The sequence below is a fragment of the Peromyscus leucopus genome, chromosome 4, assembly GCF_004664715.2.
Source record: "Peromyscus leucopus breed LL Stock chromosome 4, UCI_PerLeu_2.1, whole genome shotgun sequence".
In the NCBI taxonomy this organism is placed as follows: Eukaryota; Metazoa; Chordata; class Mammalia; order Rodentia; family Cricetidae; genus Peromyscus; species Peromyscus leucopus.
Genome location: NC_051066.1, coordinates 59,878,051 through 59,896,512, shown reverse-complemented (window position 1 = coordinate 59,896,512; position 18,462 = coordinate 59,878,051). Strand labels below are relative to the sequence as shown.

Here is an 18,462-nt window from a genome sequence, read left to right as displayed (position 1 = left end):
ATATAACAATATCCTTGAAGGTATTGGAAAGTACAGGAGAAAGCTCCATTAATTAAATAAAGGGCTAGGTAGTGAAACACAGAGAATAAATATATCCCCTAGTATGACATCTGGCCATCTAAAGTAACAGAAGGGAGAAGATGCTTCTCTTTTCTCCTGTCCTTCTGCCCTAAAGCAGGCTGTAAGCAAACTCTCTGATTTTCAAAGCAGCTCATAAGACCTTTCCCCCATCAGCCCTTTCCCTGTGCTCAGAGGAAAGATATTCTTTCTATTGAAGTCACAGGGCTTCTCAAACCAGTCTGAACATGGCCTTGCTGCTTCCTCAGTTTACTCCCTGTAGACCTTCCTACTTGTCTTTCCAACTGTCCATAAAATACAAAGTCCCCTGCATCATCCCTGTGGAAGACCACATGTCCAGGTTGGATCATCTCCACCCTTTCTCAGGAGTGTGGAGGCAAAGATGCTCTGCTGTTTCACCTTTCTGAGCAGAATCTTTCACCAGAGAATCTTCCGAAGTACTCTGTGGGATCATTTTCCTTCCTTGCCTTTGCCATGGAGTTTCCTCACCATTACTTTATTCTCTGCTGATTCGCATACTACTGCACATTGGCACACAGAACTTGTGGACAGCTCTCCTACAATTTTTTGTTTCTCTTAGATTTTTCTTAGACATACATATAATTTTAGAATACACATATTACTACAAAATGTAACTTACATTCGTTCATATTTTTCCCCCACTATGCTTTTACTTTTAGGCAGTTAATAACTTTCTGTTTCTCTTGATTTGCCTATTCTGACTGTTTTGACTAGAGGGAGCCAGATAATCTTGCTTTGGTTGTCATGAGTGTTTCTCACTTAGCACAATGTAGCCAAGGAACTAACGTCCTTTTCGTTGGTGAGTAACAGTCTATTGTTTTTGAAATCACCATCCACTTATTAGTTTATGAGTCTTGGATTATTTTTCTTTTTTTGATATTATAAATAATTCTATTATGAACATTTATATACACATTTTTGTGTGAAATGTTTACATTTCTTCAGGTACATACCTAAGAAGTATAATTTCTTCATCATATGGTAACTCTGTGTTTAACATTTTAAGGAACTATAAAACTATTTTCCAAAATAACTTGACTGTTTTGCACTTTACCAGTGGTGTAGGATGCTTCCAATTCCTCTGCATTCTCATCAGCATTTGTTAGCATTTGTTTGTATCTGTCTCCTCGATGATAGCCAACCTTGTGGGTGTAAAGTGCTGCAGTCTCTGTGCGATTTTGATTATCACTTCTCTAATTAATAATTTGTCTTTTTGAGCATTTTGCATGCACTTGTTGGCCACTTGTATGCTTTCTTTGGAGATATATGTATTATGTCTTAATTCTTAAATCTGTTTGAATATTCATATAGTTAAGGGACCTGTGGGTATGGAGGAAAGCCGAATTCACAAACATTTAGACAAGCAGCAGACAAAATGACCCTAGAAAATAGTGAGAAATTCAGGGAAAATGAGTAAACAAAGGAAGTCCACTTTGGTATATGTCCTCAGTTGGTTGAGAAGATTCTTTTGCGATCACAGGAAGATTTGATGTGCAGGACATTTGAGCAGCCACTTATCTGAGGGCACTACTCTAAAGACTTTCCTGTGGTAGGGTAGAACTCCAAGACCTGTAGCTTGGTGTGGGAGAGGCTCAGGACTGTACTTTGAAAGTATAACACATAAAGTATGCTCAAGCATCCATGCCAGTGATAGCTTTTCCCTGGGGGTTGATCATGCCATTAGGAGTAAGCTTATATTTTCGAACATTTCCTTTGAAGGGTGTGGTTATACATTTCTATCCTCGAAATAGGGAAACACATTCATGTTAATGTCAAGTATTTTAAGCATGTCTTGGTTAAAATTTTAAGATTTTTATGAAAGTGATTTTTTTTGTCCATCTGTGTGCTATAATGCATCTTATCAGAGAGGGCAATAGTGAAGAATTAGCCTTTTGAACTAGCCAGATAACAGAAAGGCCAGAGTCTCATGGGGACTGGACTTCTGTGGGACACTGACTTCTTCCCAAGATGTTCCCGTACTGAGTACAGTTAATGAGCAGTCACTGTTGCTGCCCTTCAGAATACCCCCGTTTGCTGCAATTCACTCATGTCTCATAGTCTCACAGTGAGCAATTGCGCAGTTGAGAGAACCCAGGGAGCCTCAGCCTAGTTCCTCCACTTGCAGTAAACTTGTCTGCTTACTCTTTTCCAAAGAAGAAAAACAATTAAAAAACACTAGCATCTGAAGAGCTTTGTGTCACTCACAAGAAAAGTGGTCATTCGCATTAAGCTTTTGCTAGCCTATCTACCCTGTGAAAGAATTTTCTACCTTAAAGCTAGCAGCAAGAGATTGTAGGGAAGAACAGTGATTCCTCTTTGCTCCTTTTCTTTTCATTCACCACACAGTTAATAGGCCTTTCTCCTCTTTTACTGCCTGGTGTTATTGAGTGGAGTGCGGGGAAATGAAAAAGTAGCTCAGTCAAATAAATGTTAGCTCTGAAGGGATTTTTTAACACTTGGCAATAGCTAGTCTTAGTATCCAGCAATGCTGTCCCCACTGAGAGTTTTACCGCAGAGAACTAATAAGAGACAAAAACCCTTGACTTAGCTGAATGAATACTAATGACAGTCATCAATAAAAATAACCAAAATGCTCATCATCTATGCATAATTACCTTATGTGTAACAACCGTGATGAACATCATTAGTATCTGTCTCTACTACAAGTTGTATTCAAGTTCAGCACTAACTTAGACCAGATTCTGCAGATCCATCTTTGAAAATTTAAAGATGAATGCTCTATCACTACTTCATAACCTCGTTTGGGTTGAGGGTAGTAATCTAGGTCAGACATACTTTCCTCTTTGACCCTCATTTTACCTATCTGCACACTGTCACTTTTTGTTATGAGAAATCAAAATAAGAACATACAGGGTGCCTGTTCCAGGCCAAGCTATTGTAAGCACTCTAAGTATTCACATTTTCTTTAACCTTTCTGATTCTTCTTCAGATTGTGAACTCTCCAGGGTCACTCTAGTTCTTTTCTGCTTATCCATAACGTCTTCAATCATTGTCCTGTTATAAATTGCTTTGTATCTCTTGTAGTCTCCCATCTCTGCTCCTCTGCCTGGCTTCCCAGAGCAGCAGAGAAGACTACATGTCTGAATTGGTTCCCCTACAAATCCCTACAATTCAATGTCTACATCATAGGATCTTCCAGTGTCCTCAGCTTCATCCTCTCTCCTTTGTACTTTCTTGTTATTTAAAAAATACATCTGACTTAAAACCTGTCAGATCTATGCCTTAATATTCCAATAGTAATAACTTCACTGCCAGCATTACAGAATGTGTGGATTCCTTAGACTCTATGATGACTGGTGTTGAATACAGAGATACACCCATAGACTTCTGTACTTCTCAGTGGTCTTGGAGAAATATTCACCATTCTGCACAGGTTATGGCCTCCAATATGTGTCAATGCCATGTCCTAGATCATTCGCCATATTCTTGCTTTATTAATTTTTGTGTTTCTCACTGTCTATCCTCTCTTTTGTCAACAGAATCACTTTCTCTGGTTAACTCTCTCCATCATCTTGACTTCCTTTCTGTGAGCATGTTCATTTTTCTTTTTTGCAATGTAAAATTCTCCCCTTGTGCTCTGCTATCTCCTTTCCATATCAGCCACATCTCATATCCTAAATCTTTTTTTCTTGTCCCCAGCCCCCATTAAATGGTGCTTTTTTGGCAGTGGGATGGTAGGGATGGCAGAGTTAGAATTCACAGATAACTCCATAAACAAGAGTCATGAAGGCATCGAGAGTGAGAAAAAGTCTGGTGGCCTCTTTTCAAGAGCAAGTGGGTAGGCAGGGCCTGGAGTGTTGACCTCAGAACACCTGTGTTCAATAAGAGATGAAGAAGGATTCACTACCTGTGAATACTAACTTCCCTGATACTGACCACTTGGGATGGACATTCCTTGATAAGAGGGGCAGTTGGCCAGGGCTGCTTCACGTACTCCTCCTGGGCAGCCTTCAGGTCTCTTTCCTGCCTCTGGCCTTTAGTGCAAAGACCTGCAGGGCTCAGCCATAGGAAAGAGTCAAGACCCATTACTTCAGTGGGGGAGCTTGTTTTTAGCACTGAGGTTGATGGATACCTCTTCCTCACTTTGCTTTCCAGACAGGAATGTGACACCAATAACAGAAAAAGATACTGTGCAATGAGATCTGTGACAGATGCTATGGTGATCTCTTCATTGGAAAATTTCTGAGTACATGCATAGCCTGGGGCAACCATGTTGGGCTTTAGCAAGGTCCTTCAAGGTAGAGACTTGTAGACAATAGTCAGTACCTTTTTTAGTTACATAATGTCAGTTTTTCAAGTCAAGGTCCCCATCAGGTAGGATTTAAGACTCAACAATGGGTACAGTGCCACTCTGTTGGCAGATTCTAGCAGAACGGGCCGTAACACTGGCATTTCCCATAAGGGCAAGGGTTAAAGAGTTATGTCTTCCAGTCTTTAGCATACAATGCTACTTTGTAAAGTCAGCACCATCCTTCTTATATTGGCCATTGCATTCAGAGGGCCCTTCCAGCCCCTGGGCAGTGGGCTCGCAGTTGATTCATGCCAGAGGCACAACTCTCTTGCCCACATCACCACTTGTGGTCTTGATAATGGGAGAAAGGACATCCATCATCTGCCTTCTGGTACAGTATCTCATGCAAGAGGATCATCCCCACAACCTCCATGCAGGGATTCACCTGGTCAGCAGCAGTCAGCGACAGTGGGTGGTAGAAAGCAGCTGTTCTTGGTTCTAAGGGACTGCAGCTGCTTGGCACTGCTCCCTGTACTCACTTGCAGCCAGGATTGGATGAGTGATACCAGACATCTCCTTCTTGTGCTCCCAGGTCAGCTCTGGATATGGGTAGGGCAAGGTGCCACTGGCAGCAGGTTCCTGGCACAGAAAGGGGCGGGTTGGCTGAGTACTGTGGTGGGTAGGCCAGAGGCTTGAGGAGCAAAAGCAGCTAAGGTCATCAGAACCCAGTTCTGTGGTAGGTTCCAAGAGAAAATAGCCTGTTCAGCTCCAGAGGAGGAAGAAGGAGGCCTTTTTTTTTTTTCTTGGTGCAACTCTATTTTATTTTTCTATTTATGAACTTACTGTAGCTGACACCACTGAAAGTTTCCAGTTATCTCCTGACAACTCTTTTTTTGTTACCTTTTTTTTAGTAATTAAATTTATTCATCTATTTTACATCCCAACTGCAGTTTCCCTTCTCTCCTCTCCTCCCATTCCCTACTCCCACCTCCCCTGACCCCCACCCCTGCATCCGTTCCTTCTCTGTTTCTATTCAGCAAGGGTCAGGCCTCCCATGGGTATCAACAAAGCATGACATATCAAGTTGCAGTAGGATAAGTTCCTCCCCATTGTATTAAGGCTGGGCGAGGCAACTCAGTATGAGGAATAAAGGTTCCCCCAAACCAGGCAAAGCATTAAGGACAGCTCCTGCTCCCACTGCTAGGAGTCCCACAAGTAGACCAAGCTATATAACTGTCACACATATGTAGAGGGCCTAGGTGGGTCCCATGCAGGCTCCCCCATATGTCTGTTTCAACTCTGTGAGTTCCTATGAGCTCACATTAGTTGTAGAGGGCCAGATTCCATTTCACACCTGTCAGAATGGCTAAGATCAAAACCACAATTGATGGCTTATGTTGGAGAGGATCGGGAGTAAGGGGAATACTCCTTCACTGCTGATGGGAGTGCAAACTTGTATAGCTACTTTGGAAATCAACATGGCAGTTTCTCAGAAAACTGTGAATTGATCTACCTTAGGACTCAGCTATATCACCCTTGGGCATATACCCAAAGGATACTCCATCCTAATACAAGGACACTTGCTCAGCTATGTTCTTAGCAGTGTTATTGATAATAGCCAGAAGCTGGAAACAACCCTGATGCCCCTCAACTGAAGAGTAGATAAAGAGAATGTGGTACATTTACACAATGGAGTATTACTCAGCTGTTAAAAACAACATCATTAAATTTGAAAGCAAATGGATGAAACCAACTGACAAGTCTTAATCCATATTCACTCTTAATCCTGGCATCATATACTTCTTTAGAGTCACAGGGGCATAAAATACTTGATTTGAATTAATATGTAATGTTTCTCCTCCATTTTGAAAGTTGTTTTTTTCCCCATCATCTTTGGAGCTACATTTTCCTACCTGGCCAATTCCTTATGGTTTGGGCCTTACTATTTTCATCATGCTAGTTGATTAATTTGGAGGTTGTCTCCTCTTTTGGTATTAATTCTACATTGTACCTTACATGAGCCGCCCCCTCATGTATACTCTAGACTTTCAAGGACATGGACCAACTGTTTGCGAGAATGAAGTTTGGCCACATCCAAATCTAGAAGGTGCGTCCACTCATGCAGGAGCATTCATCAGGAGGCAGTTCCAAATTAATGTGTAAAAAAGGCAACCATCAGCCATGCTTCCATTTCTCTTACCTCATGGGATAGAGCACCTGAATGCTGATACATTATTTAAACTCTTTGAACTTCAACACCTCAGAAATTTGGATAGTACAGTACAACCTATCTTGCACAGCTTTGGGAAAAACATGAACAATGTATAAACATGCCTTTCATGTCCAAAGATTTCTGGTTTATACTACAGGCCTCAGAGGCCTCAGACATTTTCTCTCTTTTGACTTTCTTCTTTCCAAGTGATTATTATGATTATTATAATTTTCTTTCTTTCTTTCTTTCTTTCTTTCTTTCTTTCTTTCTTTTTCTTTCTTTCTTTCTTTTTTTTTTTTTTTTTGAGAAAGGTTTCTCTGGAGCCTGTCCTAGAACTCACTCTGTAGCCCAGGCTGGCCTCGAACTCACAGAGTTCTGCCTGCCTCTGCCTCCTGAATGCTGGGATTAAAGGCATGCGCCACCACTGCCCGGCTATTATTATTTTCTAGATCTACTGCAATGCCACATTTCAGAGTCTCTTCAAATTTCCCATAACATACTGTATTAACTACATTTTTCTCATCCCAGGATACTGCTAATTTTTGTAAAGTACACTGTGTTAAGCCTACTCAACTCTTATCTCCTAAGGCTTGATGGATGGCTTTTTGTATTTAGAAAGATATTCGAGAAATATCCCAGTGTTGTGAAAACATTTGCATCACATCGTCTCACATTTCATTTCCTCTTTCATGTCTTTAGAAAATACTTCAGATTTGAGAAGTAATGAAATTCTTGAGAAAATACTTAAAATTATTGAGTACTATTATTGCCTTAATTCATGTTGGATGATTATATGGGCCCTCATTCGAAATAGATAAACTTTTAAAGTAAAATAACAAAGTAACTCCAGAAACACAGATTTTGTGTTTCCTGAGATTGTGCTTGTACATACTATGGATTTTTCACAGATATTTATGTCACTGCATTGTCCTCAGAAGAGCTGACAGATATTTTGAATAGAATCTCTGGATTATAGGCTGTTTTAGTAAGTAAAACTATTTTGGTTTTGGTTGTGAGCTTAGCCTTAACGGCTGAGCCATCTCTCCAGCCCAAGTAAAACTCTTTTAATTAACAGTTCTTCTTGTTGTTGTTTTTCTGTGACAGAATTCCTCTGTGTAGCCATGGCTGTTCTGGAACTCACTATGTACTGTAGCATGAATCTTAAAAGTTCTTATTAATAAAATCAAACCCGAGGCAAGTTATTGGGGTCCATGCTGGTAGATCAGAGAGACAGAACAAGCCACAGCTATCTCACCTCGCCAGATCCTCATCTGGTCTTGTCTCCTCAGACTGGAGGCCTCTGAGTCCTCATCCGGAATGGGTCTCAGCTGAATTTCTGCTCAAAAGCCTGAATGCTTAACCAGGCAAATTCTTAACCAGCCAAAAGCTTCTAGTTTCTGGTCCTCACGCTTTATATCTTTCTGCTTTCTACACATCTTGGATTAAAGGCTGACTTTCTGGATTAAGGCGTGTGTCACATGCTTGGCTATTTCAATGTGCCTTGAACTCACAGAGATCCAGAGGGATTTCTGCCTCTGGAATGCTAGGATTAAAGGCGTGTGCTATCACTGCCTAACTAGTGGCTTTTCTATTCTCTGACCCCAGATAAGTTTATTAAGGTACACAATATTTTGGGGAACACAATACCACCACAATGTACACCAGGCTGGCCTTGAACTCAGAGACTCACCTGCCTTTGCCTGTTGAGTGCTGGAATTAATGGAGGTGCCACCACCTCCTGGCTAAATAACAGTTTTTATTAACACACATGTTAAATATATATTTAGGGATTTATTCATTTTTATCTTATAAGAATGTTTGAGCATCTGCGTATGTGTATGTGCGCATGTGTGCCTGGTGCCCTTGAGGACAGAAGAGGGCATCAGATTCCCTGGAGCTGGAATTGCATGTGGTTGTGAGCAAATGTGGATGCAGGCTTCTCTACAAGTACAATAAGTGTTCTTGGTCACCAAGACATCTTTCTATCCCCTAAATGTTATATATTTTTAAGAGCACTATATTTATATTAAAATATTCTATTTAACATTTTGGCAAACTGCTGGTGCTTAGATTTTTCTCAGAGAAATATACAAAATATCTATTATGCAAAAATTTGAAGTGTTTTCATTTTATTGTTTTTTTTTTTTGACATCCATCTCTAGAGTATTCAAATTACCTATTAGATATCATAAGTATCAGGGAATTCCTGGTCTGTCCTCCGATAGGGAGAACAATTGTTTGTGTTTTGACTTGACAATACAGATGTCTGATCCTAGAAGTCAACCTTATTTTTGTAATCTTGATTCTTCTTCAGACATTACTAAATGAAGGGAAAACACTCTGCCACTTGCCATTGACATCTCTGTGCATGAAGAGATGTCCTAGTCTAAAACTAAAACTCTATAGCTTTATACCTTAGGAGAACATAGAAATTCTAATATTTCTTCCATTGGAAAAAGCTCCTGATTTGATTGGGGTAACTAAGACATGGATTTTGGTCTTAGATGGCCATAACTGACTTTTGTTATTCACTAGCTGTGTGTCCTTGACAGGTTCTTGCTACTTTGCTTTTGCGTCCCTGTTTATTAGGAAATAATAACATGGGCCTAAGGACAGTTGTTAGGACCAAGCAGTTAGCTAATGCAATTCAGTGTGTCCATGTGCGTGTCAACTATGATCACAGAGATAACGACCATCATCACCATCATTGTTTAGAAGGTGGTGAGACTGCAGAATTTGCAGACACCAGAAGGTCAGGGAAGGTGATTGTGCACAGTAAAACTGTTCTGGTGACAAAGTGAAGTCCCCACAAGTTCATCAGAAACTGGCAGTTTCTTTCCCCACTCTTCCTGATCCTCCCAGATTCTTGGTATGTGACCGTGACCCAGGGCTTGCCCGGCATGAGTGACAGGAAGAATTACACTCTAGGCATTCCCTGAGCTGCTCCTCCTACTTTAGTTGCCAGACACTTTTGACCACGGAGTTCTTTTCTTCTATTGTGTATGTCTGAGGCAAGTATAGGTTGAAGTAATGCTGGTCACTTCATTTTGCTTATTATAGAAAGACACCATCATTACCAAAAAATCTGATTGCTATTTCTTTTCATTTGGAAGTTACATCATCTTAGTATTAGTGAATTACAGATTTTACAAAGCACCTTAATAAACTCTCACTCTCAGCCTGACATACTTCATTTTTGAAGGGATCAATTTCTTTGTTTGAACTAGTTTTGAGAATATGTTATCTAAGTCTGTGGGACTATGTGACTAGAATTAAAGGACAAAATAAGCTCTTCCAACAAGAATAGAATAGATTGAGCAAAATGTCTCAAGGTCATAGAACATCTGAAAAGTTTTGTATGTTAGATATGATTTATTTACACTTAGCATCTTGTTCTGAAAATGCCATTTCCTAACTGGGTGGCTTCCAAGCAGACATGAAACCTTTAAAAAATTTAAATTAATTGAAAAAAAATGACTTTATATCATTGTCATTTAATAACTCCTGATTTAAATGTATATATATGAAGTTACATAATCCTAATATGTATGAATTACAGATTTCACCTAGAACCTTAATAAATTATCACTTCTAGCCTGGCATACTTCATTTATGAAATTATATATAGTATATATATTATATATAAAGTATTTATTTATATTATAAAAATATATACAAACTCTGATCACCATTTACTCATATTTATTATAGTATATTTATTATACTATATATATTTATTGTATTGTATTGTATGTATTGTCAAGTCAAAATGCAAACAATTGTTCTCCCTATCAGAGAACAGACCAGGAATTCCCTGATACTTATGATATCTAATAGATAATTTGAATACTCTAGAGATGGATGTCAATATAAATTATATATATTTATTATATATATTTATTATAATTTATAATATAAATTACCCAAAGGTACAATGCTGCTTATCATGGTCCATAGATGTTTATTTTACTCCCATAAAATGATAAAGGTAATTGTAGTGGTTTGAATGAGAAATTTCTTCCATTGGTTTAGTTATCTGAACACTTGGTCCCCATTGGTGAAAGTTATGAAACACATAGTATTTTCCAGTTCCATCCATTTCCCCCAAAATTCACATTTTTTTTAATTGGGCAAATAAAATTCCACTGTGTATACATATAACATTTTCCCTACCTATTGACCAACTGACGGACATCTAGAGTGAGTCCTTTCCTTGCTGTTTAGAGTATAGTGGGAAGAAATACGGACACCCGAGTTTCTCTTCATGGCAGGGAAGGGTATAGTGGAGTATATGATAGTTCTATTTCTAGTTTAAAAAACTCTCTACACGGATATCCATAGTGGTTACATTTCACAATTTAGAAAGACTAAAATTGGAGTTACAGGTATGTGCTACCTCTTCTGGCTTACATTTCTAATTTCTTTTGTCAAATTTTATTGACATCACAATGACTTCTGTGCCCTTACATGTCTTGTATTTTAAAATGTGACCAATAGTTGTGTCTCCTTTCACTAGAAAATGCCCTTCACGTTAAGAACCCTCACTGCGCACTGGATTCTGAACAACAGTAACAGTTAAGATGCCTTCTATGCAAGAATTATTTAGGTGTGTCCAGAATGATGGCCAGGTAACACAAACACTAACTTCTTCATTTAGACAAGATGAATTTGGTTTTGGAATTTCAAAATCTAATAAATTCAATGTAATTATGATTGTAAATGCTGAGATGACTGATGAATCAAAATGGAAGTTATTGTCTTAGCTTACTTATACAGGTGCAATATTTAGGGTAGCAGACACATGTCAATACTTGAATTTTTCATGTTAAAGGATGTAAACTCATGTTTAATTGTAATTATTGGTATACAATTTGACTAACAGAGTGATTTTCTTTCCACATTTTGTCGTCAGGATTAAGTAGTACTTTGTAACATAAATCAACAGTCTTAATGGATTTTCAAGATCAGACTGTTCAGCATAAAGATACTTTGTTCTGAGTAAAGATACTCTGATATCTTTTTAAATTGTATGTTATGATTTAAAACAATAACCTACTCTTCCATTCTGTATGTATTAATTAGCATAATGCATTAGCCAGAGCTGTTAGCTTTATTACCATGGCAGAGATAAACTGACCACATTTTAAAATCAACCTTAGTGAGAAAACTATAAACATACAGCCAAGGGTGTTCTGAGTGCATAGTTCAAGCAAAACCACAAGGCTAGTGTAGACAAATTTCTAAATGGTCTTATTAAATAAAAAAACACGGAGCCAAATGTAGGGGTGAAAGCCTTGGAGAGATCAGAGTAATAGGGAAAGCCACCAGCCAAGCTTACCTCACCAACTCTGCAGCTTCCAAATGCAAGTTACTTCCTGTCTACCCATGTCTATATGCCTTGCTGTTCTGCCATTTGATTTGCTCTTTCCATTCAGCTACATCACTTCCTCTTCCTACACAGCTCTGTCACTTCCTGTCTGTCTGTACAGACCTCCAAGACCAGTTTTGGAATTTAATGTATGTGCTACCACACCTGGCTCTGTTTCCAGTGTGTCCTTGAACACACAAAGATCCTGCCTGCCAAGTGATAGGATTAAAGGCATGTGCTAACATTACATGACTTCTGTGTTTTCTCCTCTGATCTCCAGGTAAGCTTTATTTATTAAAGCACAAATAAAATTACCACCACAGACTAGTGTAGCAACTTCAACTAACTCCTTTGGGAGGTTCTTTTAGGCACCTGCAAATAAATTTGGTTTTATCACTCAGGGTGATATCATGTTTAGGCTATAGCATGTTTCAAGTCAGGGTGAGTTAAAGCTTTTCCTTATCCCCAAACCACAGATATAACAATGGTAAAATTGTTGCTTGGCCTAATACTTTCATTTGGAGGATGCCTCCTTCCTCTCTTGTGACAGTGGATTCATTGTACTCTAACAATCACTTGAAAATACCTCACAGTCTTATCCATAAGCCAAGAACTACATTGCTTTAGTCACCAGCAGCTTTTTTTTAAATTTTTTTTAAAGTAAAGGCACAAGGCCCTCTAGAATGCAAACTGTCCAGTTCACTCAAGAGCTCTGACTATACTGGACTATGATGTGCCTCCTTGCCCTGATAATATCTAAGTCAACTCCCCTGTGATTCCCCCAGCTTATCCCCAGATGATCTTGTGTAGTCTTGTCTGAGGAGACTGGGAATCTTAGCTGCTATGGTGGATTCCACTTCACCCTCCCGCCACCTCATGCAGGTACAGTGACGTGTTGTGAAGGTCTGATTTGATATGCTCAGAATTATCGCTCACACATGGGAAACTAAAAATATAAAAGTAGCAGTCCATCACCATAATCCCTGGGCCACTTCAACCCCACTCCCTACCATCTGCCATGTAATAGCATGAGTGAGGAAAAAAAAATGCCCCCTCTCTCCTCACCCCTGCCAACTGCAGAGGATGAGAGAGCTGGTCCCCGGGCCACTAGTGTGAGAGAACTGGCCCTGCCCTTCACTAACCGCAGCACACACGGGAGCGGCCAAAGCACCTCTCCTGGGTAGTACACTAGAGCTGACCCCGTTTATGTGTTGAGCCCGTGAGAGCAACCCTGCCCCCTCCCTGGTATGCTATGGATGGTAAAGGTAAGGGAAATAGGCCTCCCCACTCGTCTTGCCACCTGTGACAGGCAGGAGAGCCAACTTCGGGGGGCTTAAGAACAGACAAGCTGGTCCTGCCCCTCATCAAGTGGCGCCATCCAGAGAGTGAGCCCTGCACCTCACCTGGGCAAAACAGTAGAGCTGGCCCTGGTGGTGTGAGCATGGGTGAGCTGGACCTGAGGGTGTGAGAGCAGGAGAACTGGCCTCGCCCCTTCCTGTCTGCTGCTTGGAGTGAGCTAGCCAGGGCAGTGCTGGAGAGCTCTCCTGGGTGGTGAAGATGAGGGAAAGCTGGCAGGCTGACTAACCCTACTGCCACCCGGGTCCAGAAGCAGGACTCTGAGGTAGCCCACTCCAACACCCACCTCATCTATGAACTGCTGGAGCATGTGAAGGCACTGAACCTGTAAATCCAAAGCTCCAGGACCTCCAGGACACAGGGCAACAATAGAATATCCAGGAGGAAGCCCAGTGAGGGCCCAGTATTGATAGTGTGGCAGAAGCCAAAGGCCTCAAACCAGACCAATAACTTATTGCAATGACCGCTTACAAATAAAGATGCTTGTACTGTGTGACTCCCTGGGACCACACTACAGCTTCCATGCCAAGATTTTTTTTTTTGGTTTAATTTTTGTTTTTAGTTTTAAATTTTGCTATGGGCGTGGGGTTTGCAAGGGCAGAGGGCTGAAGCAAGGGGATGGGGAGGATAAATGGGATTGGGATGCATGATATGAAATCCACCAAGAATCAATAAAAAGTTAAAAAGAATTGAAAGTAGGAAAATAAAGGTACTACCTGTCAATATTTATGGAACAATTTTATAATGTTATTTAGTGGTCAATTTAAAGTTTCAATTATATTTACTTTAAGAGAAAAAGTTAACTGTGATTACCCAGCAAACAAACAATATGAGCTAACATTCATTAAGACTGAAAAGAATTCTTAGAAGTCTAACCACATTCCAGCTCTTAGATAAAATACTTAATTTTGAGCTAATGCACATTTATACATTTGAGTAAAAAATAGGAAAATGGGAATAAAAAAATAAAAAAATAGGCCAATGAATACAATTGAATCAGTAAACAAACATATTTAGATCGTCCTTAGAAATGAATTTGCCAAACTTCCAAGAAGCTGTTTCTGATATCTTTATTATGGTTAGACACAGATATTCTCAGAAACAATAAAAAAAATGAAAGGCATAAAAAATGGAAAGGTAATACATTACTATTACTTTTATACAAATATTAACAACTCTAATATACAATAGTAGGATTATGTCAATCTCATTTCTAACAAATATACTCAGATCCCAATCTATATATTCACAAATAAATTTCAACATGGTATACAAGCCACAAATATATCTCAAGCCAATGATACATACCAGAAATGTAAAAAGTTTTTAACATCAACAGACTAAAAGGAATCACTTCTGTAGATACAGAAGTGATGGATAAGTTCTCCAACCATCAGGAGAAAAACCATTAGCAAGCTAAGAGTTTAAAAGTATTTATTACTGGAGTGTATCCAAAACATTCCAACAGCCAGCTTTCCACTGAAGTATAAGCATTCTCAGTGAAATCAAGAACAAGACAAAATGCTTTTGGTTTTCTTTCTGTAACAGAGGGTCTGGCCAATGCAATACGCGAGCAAATGTGAACAGAGTTAAATGTGCCCACTTATTTCTTAGATGCTGTGTCTGTGTAGAACATAAACGTTATCTTTAAAACTGTAAGCATTTAGTAATTTTTGATATGGGATAGTGCAAGAGAACAATAACCATTATACAACAACATTTGACAATATATAATGTGCAAAAAATGTGAAAATAACAAGTTGCAAGCTAGTGATGACTGACTCTGGCAAAAGGTGAACAGGACCTGTAGCTCAGTGGATAAAGCTTGCCCAACATGCATGAGGTCCCAGGCTCAATCCTCATAGGGGAAAAAAAATAAAAAGACCTATGTAAAGACATCCATACAGTGATAGTAAAGGAAGAAAAACTAAAACACTATGGATATAAAATAATCTAAAGCAATGTTCATTTTACTTAAAAACATTTCCATATATAGTTAACTATAGCCATATATTTGGATACAATTACAATATAACATATTTTCCCCATAAACTGATGAACTAGTCAACATAAAAGGGTAAATAATCAGGGAAACAATTCTGTGAGTGAGCAAATCCTTCTCTTCTTTCTGCAAAGCCATGTGAAGTTATAGAAATTAAGATTGTCTTTGAGGCTGGAGACATAGCTTGGTGATAGAGCAGTTGCCTGGTGTGTGTACGAGGCACTGATTTCAATCCCTCGCACAACTATTAGTTTTTATTAATTAAATATTTATTCTTGGAGAATTTTGTACATCCATAAGAAGTAGTTTGATTAAATTCATTCTCCACTCCCATTCCAACCCTTTCCTGGATTTCCTCTCACATTCTCCTTCACAAAGATTTTTAAAGGTGTTTAAAAATAAGAATCTAGAGGCTCACTCGGTCAAGTGTTTTCTGCTTGTGTTTTCATGCTCACCTCAGCCTAGATCTTCAGCACCCATTTAAAAGCCAGGCGAGGAAGCACACATCTGTAACCTCAGGGCTGGGGTTCAAACAGGTGGATCTCGGAGCTTGCTGATTAGCCAGTCTAGCCAAGTGATGATTTGAGAGCCTGTTCATAAAATAAAGGAAGTGACTGAGGCAAACAGCCAATGTGCATTTCCTGCCTCCTCATGCAAGTATGTATGTGCACCTGCAACTCTCACATGCACCTACACGTTCATGCGCACACATATGCATGTAACACATATGCATGTAACACATACACACTCGTGCGACAAACAGAAACACAATGGTTCTTACTTCAGAAAGATGAAGTGTGAGTTGTACTATATTAACTCTAAGGGAATTGCAGAGTTATCCAGTTATCTCCCCTTGATTTAAAATATAAACTTCATTATATATTTAATAGGTACAAGAAATACAGAAAATGCAAGGTAAATGTTCAGAAGTAAATTGTAACATAAAACTGAAATGTTTAAAGTATTAGACGATCTATTGCTTATAAATTATGTAGGTTGATGTCAACCCAAGAATTGTAATTTGATGAAAAGACTGTTTCTTCTACATTCCATCAGAAATTCAAGGTGAAACAATTTTTTTTATATAAAGTATGTGTGCAAGATTGAGATGTTATTTTTCTTTTCTAACATTTCTTCTGAGGTGAACCATACAATCAGCCTCACAAGTTTTCCCTTTAAATTTTGTTTCTCTGCATAAAAACATTTGATAAAAGTATGTATTATGTATTGCAAAAAAGCACAATTTCCAATACACTACATGTTTTTACTGTTGTCTTATTTTTTTTTAGTATTTGTAAGCAAAATATTGGTAGGGGCAGTGAAACACATTAGAGTAATAACTACATCTTCCAAGGATGATGTTCTTCACTGTGTCCCTCTGATTTGTGCAGATCAAAACTATCATCAGATTAACTATTTTATTTTTAAGATGTGAGATAGATGCAAATAACAGCATTTCAAGGATGCTGGGTTCTCTCACAAATGGCCTGATGAATAGTGCATACTATGTTTTCGTTATTTGCTTTTTGTTTGATGTATTATTTTTAGTGCCGTGTATCCAGTTTAGTAATGAGACAACACAATTTTCTCTCACAATTCCTGTGTCAAGAATCCAGCACATGTCCACTGGCCTTTCTGCTCAGAGTTCTCATGAGTATCTACCACTTACATTCAGATAAATGACTAAAACCACATCATGGTGGATGGTGGATGAAGGACTCATGAATTCCTGTTTCTTCAGGGCCAGTGGGATAATTATGAATTCTCTTTGCTACCATGCAGACTTATATTATATAGCCCAATTAAATGAGTGGACTTCTCTCCACTTTCACAGGGTTATATGAGGTGTGGGCCTCAGGGGTAGATACTGGGAGGCATTTTAGAATTCTGGCTAACAATTTATTTATCGATTTAGCCTTCTTTTAGTGTAACACTAACACCTCAAATCTTCAGATATTCAAAACTTTCTCTTTTCTTTGCTTTAGTGCTGAACAATGCACAGAACTATGTTCTTGTAATATGTATGACTATTACGAGTTTCTTCTCTGAACTAAATTTTGATAAGCACATAGCACAGTAGTTCTTCCTTCCTTCCTTCCTTCCTTCCTTCCTTCCTTCCTTCCTTCCTTCCTTCCTTCCTTCCTTCCTTCCTTCCTCCTCCCTCCCTCCCTCCCTCCCTCCCTCCCTCCCTCCCTCCCTCCCTCCTTCCTTCCTTCCTTCTTTCTTTCTTGGTTTTGTTTTTTGTTTTTCAAGACAGGGTTTCTCTATGTGCAGCCTTGGCTGTCTAGGAACTTGCAGTTCATTTTTCTTTAAGAATGGTTAATGGGTTTCAAACAGCTAACATGCAACGAGCCCAGGACCTGGTACCACTGCCTAGATGCCTCCCAAACAGATCAAGCCAATCGACTGTCTCACCTATTCAGAGGACCTGATCTAGATGGGGGCCCCTCAGCCTTTGGTTCATAGTTCATGTGCTTCCATTCGTTTGGCTATTTGTCCCTGTGCTTTATCCAACCTTGGTTTCAACAATTCTTGCTCATATAAACCCTCCTCTTTCTCACTAATTAGACTCCCAGTGCTCCACCCGGGGCCTAGCCGTGGATGTCTGCATCCAGATTCCTCAGTCCTTGGATGGGGTTTCTGGCACGACTATTAGAGTGTTTGGCCTTCCTATCACCAGAGTAGGTCAGTCCCGGCTGTCTCTCGACCATTGCCAGCCGTCTATTGTGGGGGTATCTTTGTGGATTTCTGTGGGCCTCTTTATACTGGGAGGAGGGGACTGGACATGCCTGGACTGGGTCTGTCAGGTTGATCCCAGTCCTCAGGGAAGACCTTGATCTGGAGGAGGTGGGAATGGGAGGTGGGCTGGGGGAAGGGGAGGGGGGCAGGAAGGGAGAGAACAAGGGAATCTGTGGCTGTTATGTAGAACTGAATAGTATTGTAAAATAAAATTTAAAAAAAAAAAGAATGGTTAATGGGACTTTATTAAGGCAACTCCACTTAGTAAAAAAGGAGGTTTATTGTGGGGGGTAACCTACAGCTAATAAAGGGGTTGGTTACAGGACTCAGGAGAGGTGAGGTGCAGTCCAGCTGGGCTCTCTGGAGAACTCCACTCAGTCTACCATGCAGCATCCAGGATCACCAGGAACCAAGAGCGCTGGCAAATCCAGATC

General features: G+C 39.5%; 1 pseudogene; it reads right to left on the bottom strand.

The window, feature by feature from the left end:
* Positions 1–3,976: 3,976 nt before the first annotated feature.
* LOC114703593 overlaps positions 3,977–18,462 on the bottom strand; it is a 55,997-nt pseudogene continuing 41,511 nt past the window's right edge.